The sequence below is a fragment of the Anser brachyrhynchus genome (assembly GCF_964034855.1).
Source record: "Anser brachyrhynchus genome assembly, chromosome: 4".
NCBI lineage: Eukaryota > Metazoa > Chordata > Aves > Anseriformes > Anatidae > Anser > Anser brachyrhynchus.
In genome coordinates, this window is record NC_137698.1 from 73,819,478 (window position 1) to 73,831,803 (window position 12,326).

General features: G+C 37.7%; 1 long non-coding RNA gene across 1 annotated transcript; it reads left to right on the forward strand.

The window, feature by feature from the left end:
* Nucleotides 1–238: 238 nt before the first annotated feature.
* Nucleotides 239–11,741, forward strand: LOC308194406. Its single transcript, XR_013950510.1, has 4 exons — nucleotides 239–377; nucleotides 7,478–7,597; nucleotides 8,591–8,710; nucleotides 9,419–11,741. It is a non-coding gene; the product is annotated as an uncharacterized lncRNA (long non-coding RNA).
* The last annotated feature ends 585 nt before the right edge of the window (nucleotides 11,742–12,326 follow it).

Here is a 12,326-nt window from a genome sequence, read left to right on the forward strand (position 1 = left end):
CAATGAATTTTACAAATCTCTATTTGCCTATCTTGCTCAGATGTTGGTTAGGGAAGGTATTTGCAAGATTGGTTCAATTGTAAGCATCCTGAAGTCTTTGTTCACAATAGCAAAAATAAAAGGAAATGTAGGGTGAAGGTCAAATCCAGAATTTTAAAAGTGGATTTAACTGTTCTCCCTGTGAGCCATTTTTTTTTTTCACCCATGAGGATGCTTTATATTAACCAATTATCCTAACACAGGTGAGAGAGGTTTGTCAGGGAGGAGTCTGTTAGGGTGAGATAAGTGTAGAGATTAAGGCCTTTTCTGGATAAAATTATGGATGTGGGGATGCTGGCAAGAGATAATTTGGACAAGAGGAACATTTTTAACAGCAGGTACTGTGAAAACATAGAAGACAAGTTTACTCCTCAACAGTGGGTAATTTTGCCCCAATAAGAAAATGCAGACTCCTCGTATTATGGCTTTGCTGAGAAATGCTATCCTAGACTCCCTACTTTATTTGGCAGATTGGGGATGACAACAGTTTAACAGTTTGTAAGAACTTGTGTAGAGGGTTTGAAATCCTAATAGCCTTTAAGAACTCTCTGTCCTTGGTAACTTGGTTGATTATCTGAGAGTCCTTAAATTATTTTTATGATGTTATAAGGGTGGCAAGATGAGTTTACTGCAAGTCCCTGAGGAAAATGGTGTAGAATGAACTGTGTGGTAGCTTTAAGCCATTTGGGATAACAGCTGTTTTTACTGTGATATTCATGAAATTAGTTTAGGAGACCACACACTACCTATTATGAGGACAGAAGAAATAAACATTAAAAGGCTTGAGCCGCATGTGATATTTTCTCTGTTGGTCAGATTGATCTAAAGATTGATCTAAAGATTTTTTAAACTAGTATCCAAATGAAGAGGTATAGATGCTTGTGGTGTGTGAAAAATAAAGTGGGCAGTAAGAAAAGCTTTTAGAATGATTTTTTTTTCTTTAAATCATATACTTTAAATTCTAAGTTTATTTATTTGAAATTAGTGCTTTTTTGTTTTTATTTTTTTTTCCTTTTGAGGATGTGGCAGCAATCTGTCAGTAGGTTAGGCTAGAATATAGGCAGGAAATCCTCTAAGGAAAAGGTGGATAGGAGCATCTGTGGGCTCCATGTTAGACTCACCTGAAATCTCTCCGTGTTCTTTTTCATTGATGGAGCATCAAATAACATCAAGTTAATCTCGTTATGCAATTTTATTCTTTCTAATGGTATTCTGCTGACATAACAAGGTCTGTAAGTGTTATGCATGTGTGAGGAAGAGACCTTTCTAGAGACTGTTGGGTATTTATATACTTCCCTAAAGTGTTCTATCCAGGTAAAACTATCTAACATGTTTAAGAAACTTTTATATATCATACAAGAGTTCTACCCTACCATGAGCGGCTGGTATATGAATCAGATAAAGAGTCATAAAATTTCTTCTAGCTGTACTGCTGATTAGGAATCTATAGCTCTCATTTCTTTTCCTAACTCTACCACTTTTATGCTAGATCCATGTTTAGCATTTTTAGGTTGGATGTTAGGAGAATTTTCATCACTGAAGGAGTTGTGTGGCATTGGAATAGGCTGCCCAGGGAAGTGGTTGAATCACCATCCCTGGAGGTCTTCAAGAAACATGTGGATGTAAAACTTAGCATGGTTTAGTGGTGGACTTTAGTACTAGGTTGAAGGTTGGACTAGATGATCTTGGAGGTCTTTTCCAACCTGAATGATTCTATTCTATATGAAATTCCATTCTTTATTTCCCCTCAAATATTTTCTATTTTTATGAAGTGAAAGTTTTATGAATAAACAAAGTAAGCACCTACCTCTGTGAACTGCAGCTGAGCCCATCCAGAAAAGTAAATCAATCATCAGCAAGAATCCTTTCCCTTTAGAATGTGACAAAGGAACAATTCTGATTTCACTGGGGAGCAAAAAAAAAAAAAAAAAAAGGCTTTTTTCCATCCTACCCAGTAATGGCTTGGAAGCTTGCTATTTACATTATAAATACTGTGTAATGAGGTTGTCTTTGTTTGAACAGTTGCACAGTATCTAAGCAAAAAAAAGGTATTGATCTCAGCTGGGGGTGCAATGAAAGTAATAACAATATTAAATAGCCTGAAAGGACTTGATGCAGAAAACCAAATGCTATTATTTATTTGAGCACAGTATTTCAAATTCTCCTAACACCTATGTGAACTTGTAAATATCTTCTTTACATGTAAATGGCCCTACAGAAGACTGCTAGGAGTTGATCTCTGAGGACATTATCATCCTCCTCCCCCTGCCTCTGCCAGAAGCTGTAGAATTTTTATTAGCAGTGTTTCCATTACTCAGCAATGAATGTCTGATCTTTGATCAAACTAATTTGAAGTAGTTGCACTTTGCACTTACAGATAAATCAAATTTATTAGGAAAAAATTATGTATGTGCATACATAGCAAATAAATAGGCACATTAAATAATAAATATTACATTTATACCACTTGTAGTGAAGAAATTTTGATTAGTTGGTGAACATTCTAGAGAAGTAGCAGATTTTTCTTCTCTTCAATATTCAGGGGAAGCCACATCTTCTCCCTCACTTATGCATTTAGAAACTATAAATGCACAGTTACATGAAGTTGCAAGCACTTTTATTTTGTCTTTTTTGTATGTATTTATACATATCATGGACTTGTCCCATTCTAATCTCCTCTATGAGTTTTCTCAAAGACATTCATCTGTGTAAAATGTCAGAAGATAAAAAACATTTTTATAATGTTAGATGAGCTTAATTGGTATATGTTTTGTCTCTTCAATTAAAGGAGGGAAAAAAAAAACACTAAAAACCACACCATGAAAATCTTTGATCTAAATGGAGTTTACAAAAGCATCTCTGAAAATGAAAGCCATATTTCGGGTTTTCAGCTAGAGTAATTCATATAGGGCATGCCACTCCAGGGGGAACATGTCCACATACTTTGGAAGAAAGTTTTTCTAATGGTTGCACAGAATATTCCAGCTCTGTTCAGAATATTTGGAAGGTAGATGTTTGGGTTTAAGGTTTTAGTTGGTACTATTTTAGTCAGTACAGGCTTCTTATCAATTCCTCTAGTGTTCTTCACTCTGAATTAACCTCTTGATTTTCAGTATCAGTATAATTAGTCCTAAATTCCTGAAAAATGGAGCACTCTGTGACTCCTGAGCCATAATTTAACCCCAAACTAGGTTTCTGGTGGCAGGTAAACTGTCAGGGTCTGACAAGGACTGATGGACTTGATGATATTTTAGGTCTTTTCCAGTCTAGATGATTCTATGATTGAAAGGCTTGCATGACTGAAATAGCCTAAAGATCTAATAACATAGCTATTCCTATCCTCTCTCCTCCAGAATGATGCCGAGGCACTCTTAGTTACCGGCATGTCCAAACTGAGGTGACTCCCGGAGCTTCAGAGCTTCCTCAGCTACTGTTAATGTTACTATTTTCTAATGACTCTGTAGATGCTTTAGGAGAGGTAATAAAAATCATATTTCAATCTGAGAACATAACTTTTGAGAGGTGAAAAGAGATTTATATTCAAGGTTCTAGTTTAACTGAAAGGTAGACTTCCAGAGCAAGAGTCCTAGATCAGAATTAAAAGATCCATAGCATTCAGGGAACAACAGCTAGGCAGGACATCTGAATTTTGGTGTAGGGTTCCAATTTCCAACATCTAGTGATGAGTGTGTTTCTTAATTTATCAGAATCATTATGTAGATGAAACAATATACATTGCTTTGATTTCAGCAGGTGCTTTTGCCCATGTTGTGTCCTTAATTAATTAATGTTCTTGCTCAGCTGGTGAAAAAATACTCTGAAATCTGAATTGGAATTGCATTTATCTTGGAGCTTCTGTGGGGTCATTAAAGTTTGATCTAATCTGGATTCAAGAGCCACCATCTTCTGTGTTCTGCTGCTATGGAATCTGGGCTTTGGGAATGGGCTGCAACCCACTGATGATGTACAAGAAATTGCACCTTGCTTTGTGCTCATCAGCAGATCCATCACCGTTGAAGGCAAGTAAAAAATCCAAAGAAGACACTTTGTGAGAGTAGAGAAAGTATGTTTAAGGAAAACAACAACAAAGACAGTGAAAACTAGCAGACCCCCCCCCAACCCCCCCCTTCCAGAGATTTATTACTTTGAAAACAGAAGACTTCTGTGAAAAGTCTGACAGAAGCAGTGTGCATTTCTGAGTCCAGCAGATCACAGGAGGTTAATGGCATCCGTTTTACAAGATACAGACAATTATAGAAATGATTTCTTTGGTTGGTTCTCTTCAGCACAATGTAGTGGTGAGATTCTTCCAGACAGGAGACAGAAACAAAAGCACTTTTCCTAGGAAGTCAAACAACAGAAAGTCTATAATAACTAATATAAAGAGAAATGTAACAGATGGGATTTTTTTGTTATCAAAATGGATCAGGAAAGGACCTGAAAAGTGTATAAAATAATGAATAATCCAGGAAATAAACTTGGAATTTATGTCCTTTGTTATTCCTAACATGAGCGAAGTGATATTGAATGCAGTGGAAAAATAGCACATTTAAAATTGGCAGAATGGAGTATTTTTTTTTTTTTTTCTCCATACAATGTGTGATTTCACTGTGCATCTTAAGGCCAAGAAAGTTGCAAAGGCAAGAACTCAGGGTGAGATGGGGAAGAGATACAGAGCCATCAGCAGCAGTTCAAGGGCTTGTCAGTATTTGCTGCTAACAAATGAAAAAAGGAAAGGAAAGGAAAAAGCAAACAAACAAACAACTGCTACAACAACAAAACAAAGATAAACAATTGTTAGAAGAGGGCTATGCTGTGATTTTATGATTGTGATGCAAACTGTAAGGTACAAGCTTGGCTTAGCTCAGTTTCATGGATGCTGTCAGATTTGTACTACTGATGAAGAGTAATCAGATTTTTCTATTGGCTCTCCAGCTGCTAATGCTGCTGCTCAGTGTTTATGTCATGGAAGAATGAATGATCTTTGGCATCAGCCTTAGTGTGAAAACCTATAGATGGCAGGACACCTGCCCGTGCCTGCAGTGGCTGCGATACCAGCGTGCTCATTCACAGGTCCCAGTGCTGCTGTTCACATTGCCCTGAGTAATGCCTGGTTTTGATGAGGTGCCTTAGAAGATGTTTCTTTACAGCATGAGGCAAACTACCACGGTCTGGATATAAGCCAGAGAGTGTGTGTGTGTGTGGTGGGTTTTGACAATAGTCCGATAATCCATGGGACTTTGTATGCCAGCACTTGCACAGCCAGCTGGGGATTAAGACGCTGTTCACTGTGGTTCAGAGATCCTCAGCTGTAGATGCTGTGGTTTCTGAGACAGAGTAATACTTTGAACCTTCTCATCCTCTGCCATAGCGAAGAGAACTAACCGCAGTGTTATCAGCTTTTCTTGCTACAGTTGTGTTCTGCAGAACTGCAGTAACACCCAGAAGGGATTTTTTTTTTTTATACCTCTCACATGAAGAGAAAAAGCCTTTGAAATCCATTTTTTTTTTCCTTTCTGTCTCATCCAACTACCACAATGAACAGTCAGATCATAAGACAACACACTTTCGTAAGACACTGCAGAAGGTATTTTATGATGATGTTTATTGAGTGCATTTTCTGAGCACTGCATTAAAGCATCGAGGGGCAAAATCTGCCAAGAACTGTGCACCCTTGCATCTGTTATATGCTTTTAAAAATCACTCTCCAAAAGAATTCCAATCTCCAAGCATGAAGATTTTATTGGCATTTCAATGCTTTGAAGACTGTCTTAAATTATTTTGGGAAGGGGAACAAAAATGTATTGTTTCTCATATTGACCTTCTGTTCTTTAAATTATTCCATTTTGAAGAGAGGATGTTTTTGAGACTGTCCCACCCACGGTGTGAATTTCTCCATCCTGTTAGCCGCACTTACTGGCACTCCAGTGGCACTCCCCTTATGCAGAGCTCCAGTTCTGCTGTAAATTGAGCTTTCTATAATTAATCAAACTGTGTTACTTGGTTCTGTCAGTGGTCAGCCTGGTATATGAATTTCCTGTGATGGACTGGACTCTTTTTGTTATTTTTGAAATGTTATTAGAAGAGCCATCCGTCCTTGGATGCTTGCTCATTCCTTCCTGCAGTAGGACTGGGGAGAGAATCAGAAGAGCAAAAGTCAGAAAAAACTTGGTAGTTGAGATAAAGACAGTTTTAGAAACTGAAGGGAAATAAATATGGAAAAAAAACAAACAACAAGTGATACAAAGACACTTACTCACCACCTCCCACCAGCAGACCAATGCCCAGCCAGAGTCCAAACAATGGCTACTTTGGAAAGGCTAACCCCAGTTTTATTGCTGTTCCATGGCCTGGAGCATCCCTTTGGTCAATTCAGGTCAGCTGTCACCTCTGTCCTCCCCCAGCCTCTTGCTCACCAGCAGCCAACTTGCAGAGGGGATGGAATGAGAACCAGAGAGAGCCTTGACACTGTGCAAAGACTGTTTGACAACAGCTAAAATACTGGGGTGTTATCAACATGGTTTTAGCCACAAATCCAAACCACTACACCATATAGGCTGCCTTAAAGAAAATGAACTCCAGATCCATGTGCAAAGACATAAAAGCAGCACAGATTGGTGATAATCACATAAATGCAAATAGGTTTATATATTTCTTGGTTATTGTAGTGCCTTATTTCACCATTGCTTAATGCTGTGCTGGAACTTGGACCGTGCATCAGCAAAACAGGGAAACGAAAACTTCTTTGCATATTTACTTGCTGAGATCAGTGGCATTGGTGCCTTTTTCTCCAGTAAACCCAGATTTCCCTTTGGATTCATAAAGTTCAAATGCAAGTACAGGTCCAGATAGAAAAGATTTGAAGGAATCAAATTCTGTAGACAGTTGTTCAGTGTAAAGTATTAATTGCCTCATTGCGTTTGCAATCTTTGTGAAGTTCTTTAGTTCAGAACAGTCATTAAACTGATGGCAAAAGTCATTAAAGAAATGCTGAATGTATGCATCACCACATCTTGCTTCTGCTTCATAAAACCACTCTGTGGTCAGATACAGACCCCTGGATTTTATTGTAGGAGTTGTGGTAGGTATTTCAGAGTTTTATTTTTGGTCAACAGTGGTGTGATTTATATCAGGTTCTTCAAATGTATGGTGTCTACACCTGATCTAGTAGTAACCCTCAGCTCTTCTCGTTATCAGTAGAAAGTAATAGAAAGCATTCGAGTGATTCGTTTGAGTAATTCTCTGATTGCTTCGAGGTGGGATGAAGGTCCCAGAATTGCTCTGTTGACTACTATAGGGACTCAAGGGACCACATCACTCATAAACTACTCTACAGGTGGTGAATACTGAATGAGAACAATCCCACCCTGTCTAACTTTAGTGTTCCATACACAACCAACTGTCTTGTCTGAGATTATCTCCTAAATTCCCTCTGTAGGAATGATTCATGGAATGAATTTAGACAGAGATCTCAAAGCGATGTTACTTCCTATGAAGAACCTGTAGACCAACTGTGCATGGATGTCTAGAAAATTTTTGAACAGATCTTGAATTTCAGGTGAGATAAATGCCATTTTTTCCTCAGCTGAAAAGACAACAATTACAAACAATATGTGACTCTGAATTTTGTAAGTATTAAAAATATTTTCTGATTTCAATGTAAGGAAGCACAATCTATTTTGGGGTTAAAATGCAATCTTCTGTCACAGTGTGTCATTATAGTGATTAATTCCTGTTTGAGAATCTGGCCTAAGCATAAATGGCCTCAAACGACATGTGGCTATTTCTGTTTCTTGCTCTGCTTTAGGTTAATACAAGTGCAATTCTAATTTGACTTATGAGACCAGAGAGAACCCATCTTACTCTTTTCCAGAATCCATGTATTTTGGTGGACTGTCTTTTGGGTAACACTCTGTATGAGTAATAAAGGGATGACAATCTAAAGGTATTTCATTAGAGAAATTTCACACAACAGTGAGCAATTTTTCTGAATGCTTTTGAAGATTCTAGTAGACTTGACTACATCAGAAACTGATAAAATGGTTCATTTATCACATTCTTTCATTTATCATAAGTCATTCATTTTAATAGGCTGTTTCTGGTACTGTGTCTGAACTTTACATAAGTCAAAAATCTTTTTACTTTTGATATAGACAGCACTATTCAGAAGGAAGTTTGAAAAACAGGTGCTTAGGAAAAGAAAAGAGACTAAATAGATGTTCATATTGACAGTTTTTTTATTGTTTGCTGTTCATAATACAATATGCCCTAAAATATAATAGAATGCAATAATGCCTTATAGATAAGAGTGTAAGACAGACTCTAGTGGTGGACACTAGAAACAGATCCCCCATATCCTAGTTATAATGGCAATAGGGATACTATACCATTGCAACCATATCATGTGGTCTTGGGTAAATCATCTCACGAGGTAGTGAATAGAGTCTGGAATATTTTCCCTTTAGTGTCTTCCAGAAAATCTGTCCCTGATCCTTGCCATAAAAGTATGTTTTGCTACACAATAATAAAAATATTATTCTGTGCTTTACAGATGGAACTGGAATCATACTACAATATGGTTTGGAACACTGAAAGTACAGAGGCACTTGCATACCGCAAATAGTACTTCAGAGTTCAATTTAAAACAGTTATCCTGAGTGACTTGCAGAAGGTAAGTTACAGTACAAAGGCCCTCCTTTGTACTGTACTGCCCTCCTGTAGAACCCAGGTTCTACACCTGAACCAAAAACATGTATTTGTACATTAAATAGGGACTGTATAATCTCTGAGAAGGGGTGTGATATTGGGATGTTTCACTTTTTCCCTGGAGTTAAAGTTTTGACTCCCTTTCCTGTAAATTTTCCCTGGAAGTGGGATAAAATAAGGATCCTGGAGCTAATAAGTGAAACTAGGTGGTTTCTAAGACAGGTAAAAAGATTGTTAGGCACACAGACATACACAGTATAAAAAATAAATTTCATTTATCTATATATAAAAATATATAATACATTTCATATATAAAATATTGTTTTGAGCTATCAAGGGTATCATACAAAAATGACAAGATTTTTGATTTACAGTGATGAAAATACCTCTCTGCAGTTGCTTTGATGTAACGGGTTGAAATGTGATTTCTGATTATTGAGAGGATTTTTACTTGGGAAACAGATTTTAAATTAAATTGACCTTACCTACTAATGCTTTAAAGCTTTAAAGTTCCATCTGTCTGATAAAGATTTTTACATTATTCAAGGTCTACTCCATTAATTAATATGAATTTTACTGTGGGGTTTGAACAAGAAACACTTTGAAATTTTCTTTTTAGAAAGTAGATGGAGCCTGTAAGTCTTGTATTACTTTATCCTTACATTATGCACAGCAAAACGGGAGCTTCAGTCTTATTTACTATAGTGGCATGTTTAACAATATGATCACAGAGCCGGATTCATCTGGCATATTTTTATGAACTGCCTGAGCACTAGAACAGACTGCATGCAGAAAAGTTTGAGAAGCCCAGCCGTTTCCATCTGTACTGGCATTGCTACTTAAAGCTGCAAGACGTGCCTAAGAAAATTCCAGAACAAAAGGAGGGTGCCGACAGGAGATTGTGTTCAATGCTGGGACTTTGATGTGAACATTGCAATGGATTCAGCCTGGGAAAACACTGCCCTGGACTCACTGGACCCAGGCCAGATTGACAGCTGCAGTTATCAAGGAACTGGGTATGAGGGGGAGATGAAGCTCTTGAACAAGGTTCTCAGCACCATATGTTTTGGGACTGCTCGAGGCTTTAGGCTTTATGTAACAAAGCAATTCAATGACAAAATGCAATTTAACCATATTTTTTCCTTTTCTTGTTCACTGGAAAGGACTGAGCTGTTTCAGGACATATTCTCAGTGATCACTGAGGGTGGATTCCCTAGTCACTGCTAATTACTAGGCTCTTAATTTGCTAGCACTAGGACTACCTGTCAGGCCTCCAACATTATTGAATTACATCCTGTCCAAAGACAATTAGCTACTCTTGAAATGATCTGCTGCAGTTTCTGGAAAATGTGGTCATGCTTTTTGTTTATTGAGTTGAGGAATATTTTTTTCCAGTCTCTCCAAATTCTGTGCAGTCAACTCAGAGATTTATTTCATTTTGGACTAGTCATTGTTGTTTTGGAGGAAGGTTTTGCTGCCTTTTTTTTTTTTTTGTGTCCTTTCCTTCACAAGCAATCTATACACATGATTCTGTTACCTAAGCCTGTTCAAAATGTACCAGTAAACCTCTCTGCATGCAATCCATTTGCTGTGTATTGTTAAGATTATAGCCAGCTTAACTGTTTTGTGATACATGTCTGTCCATTTAAATTCTCCCTGATATACACAGAAATATACTGAACAAGGGAGGGTGGTACCTTAATAGTACATAGCAGGACAGGAGGCACCCATCCCCGGCTGCAGGCAGAGAGATTAGAAGAGATTATTCTGCTATTGCTTCATTTATACAGACTAGTGTCCTCACAGAAGGAGTGGGCGAGCACAAGATTGCTTTCATTGCACATGAGCTATAGCGATGGTTGGAGGAGGGGATCTGGCTAATAGTATGCTATGTCCAAGTCCAGATGAGATTTTTTTTGGATTTACCTGTCCTTTTTGTGCCTGAAAAAGGAAAATGTGGGGGGTGTTGCTTCTGACTTATTTCTCCTTGGATAGAAAAGCTAGAGACATATATATCAGACTAAAATACAATAATCAAAATCATATTGACCTGTCCACATTTGGAGTCCTCTAAATCACCATAAGACTACTTTACTTTGCTCCAAAAATGACAAGCATCAGTAAAAGTGTCCAATAGTTAGATATGACTAAAGAAGAAAAATGTATTTATTTTTATTTTTGAAGGCTCATAGAAAGAGGCTCTACAAAATCTTTTTGAAGAAGCTGTTGCTGCCAGGTTGTCCTCCCTGCAGTGTTGGCAGCTGAGAATGTGTGCCTTTCACTTGAGGATAAGCCCTTCAGAAAGAGCATAAACTGCCAGTGGAAATGGGTTTGTACTAAAATGCTGGACTACGTGTTGGACTGGCTGAAGCCCAGTTCTGTCTTACCTTTTGTTGCCTGCGTACAGAAGCTTTATTTTCCAGCAATCAGTCCCAGCCATTCCACACCAGTGCCAACAGTTTTCTTAGCCTATGTGGCTCAGGGCTCTTGGACATCCCACCAAGACAAAGGGAGGGGAGCTCAGTGCTATAGAATCCCAGGGGAAGGTGGGCTCTACTTGACAATTCCCCTATACAAAAGACATCATCAAAAAGATGATGTCTACCATTTGATTCCTGAGTATTCTGCAGATCAGGAGTTTCATTTCTTGGGCTGGTATTTTAAAATCAATGAATGTCAAACATTTATGATTGCAATACTGTAGTATTAATATAAAATTTAGGAGCTATTATATAATTCAAACTATTCACTGTGATTTTGAATCAGTATTTCTCAGGCTAAGTAGTGTGTTCCTATTTTTTTTTTCTGACCTATTTTTCCATGAAAGCTGGAACATTTAGAGATTAATGTTAGCACAGTAACAGTGTCACTTAACCTCCTATCTCATTCAGAAATTGCAAGGATGTTGATGCATTCATTGATTTCTCAGAGTCTCTTCTGTTGGAATTCTGTAATTGTTGGATATTTCAATTAAAGCTTGGAGGATGCTTGTGGGAGTTGTAGTGCTTTATGGCTATGTATGTTCTGCTCTTGCTTTTCATTTTAGCAGTAATAATTGAAATAGCTTGGAGTTCAACATCTGGTGAATCCTAATTCTGCATTCTATACATTGGGCTTATAAGAAGATGAAAATGAATGTAGGTAGGAATGCTGGGTCAGTTGATGGTTTTCTGCAGGACAAATCCATTGCACAAATCAAAGGGGAGTTTAGATCCATGTCTTAAAGCAGATATTTATCTCAAACATTAAAAGCCTAAGGACTTTAATCCACAAGTTCTGGCTTGACTCCACTGCAGCTTTTCCATGGTGGTCTAACGTTGTCTGTGAGTTATACCCAAAGTAATAGCATTGAGCAGTCTTCAAAATTCGCCTCTGGCTATGTTCTCTGAAATGCTGCCTGGTCCTGCAAAAGAGCTACTCCAGAGTGCTCCGATATGGATTGCCATAAAGCTGAACTGTGTCAAAATTCATGAGGAAACTTAAACTAATCAGATTCTCTTGTAATAGGACAGAGTGTTATGTAAAATATTGCAGATCTTAAGGCCAGAAAAGAGGGTAGTCATAATTTCTATTGACCCAGA